The 807-nt window shown below is 19.1% G+C and overlaps 1 protein-coding gene across 1 annotated transcript in view; it reads left to right on the plus strand.

The window, feature by feature from the left end:
• Positions 1-807, plus strand: part of LOC108577455 (E3 ubiquitin-protein ligase TRIP12) — a 13440-nt gene that overhangs the window by 4691 nt on the left and 7942 nt on the right. The window lies entirely within an intron of this gene.

Here is an 807-nt window from a genome sequence, read left to right on the forward strand (position 1 = left end):
ATTACTTTATTACTTGGAGATTATATTTCAATATACAAATACTTCATGAGGTATGAAGATGTATGAAAAACATTAATCTAATATTTAATTAAAATATAATAAAAGTGACATGCTATTAAGTTACTCACAGGTATGACACTTAAGTCCAATGTGTACTCAATACTTATTATATATAATGTACAATGTTACCTCTTTCATTTAATTTTCAGTTTCTTTAAATTTAAAAAATTTTTCCAAAATTAAGATACATCTTTGTTTTAAATAATATTTATAAATATAATGACATAATTGTATAAGATATATAAAATTTTTTCAAATCTTGTATGCATTCAGATAATTATCATCACTATAGTATATCAATTCTTTTAATCTAGGTTTATGTTTATCTTAATAATCTAAATTTTTACTAAAATAATTATTATTTTCAGTTTTGAAAATTACTAAATATATTAAATTTATGTATCCAAATGTGCAATAGTATGAAATATTTTCATTTAAGTTAATGGGATGGATAGTATCAAATTAATAAGGTAAATATAGTTTATTTGTAGTAATGTTGAGCAAAAATACTTGTATATGCACTTTATTACAAGAAAAATATAAATATATTTATTTATGTGTTCTATAAAAGATGTACAAATATTTACATGCAAGTATGCAAAGTATACAAAACAATTATATGAAATTATCTTTAATACCTTTCTGTAATAACATAAAACTTCTTATTGTACTATTATAATACCATTTAATTTCATAATTACATTTTGATTTCATAATTATATGGTTATAATACGATTTTGTAATTAT

The sequence above is a fragment of the Habropoda laboriosa genome, unplaced genomic scaffold, assembly GCF_001263275.1.
Source record: "Habropoda laboriosa isolate 0110345459 unplaced genomic scaffold, ASM126327v1 scaffold648, whole genome shotgun sequence".
In the NCBI taxonomy this organism is placed as follows: Eukaryota; Metazoa; Arthropoda; class Insecta; order Hymenoptera; family Apidae; genus Habropoda; species Habropoda laboriosa.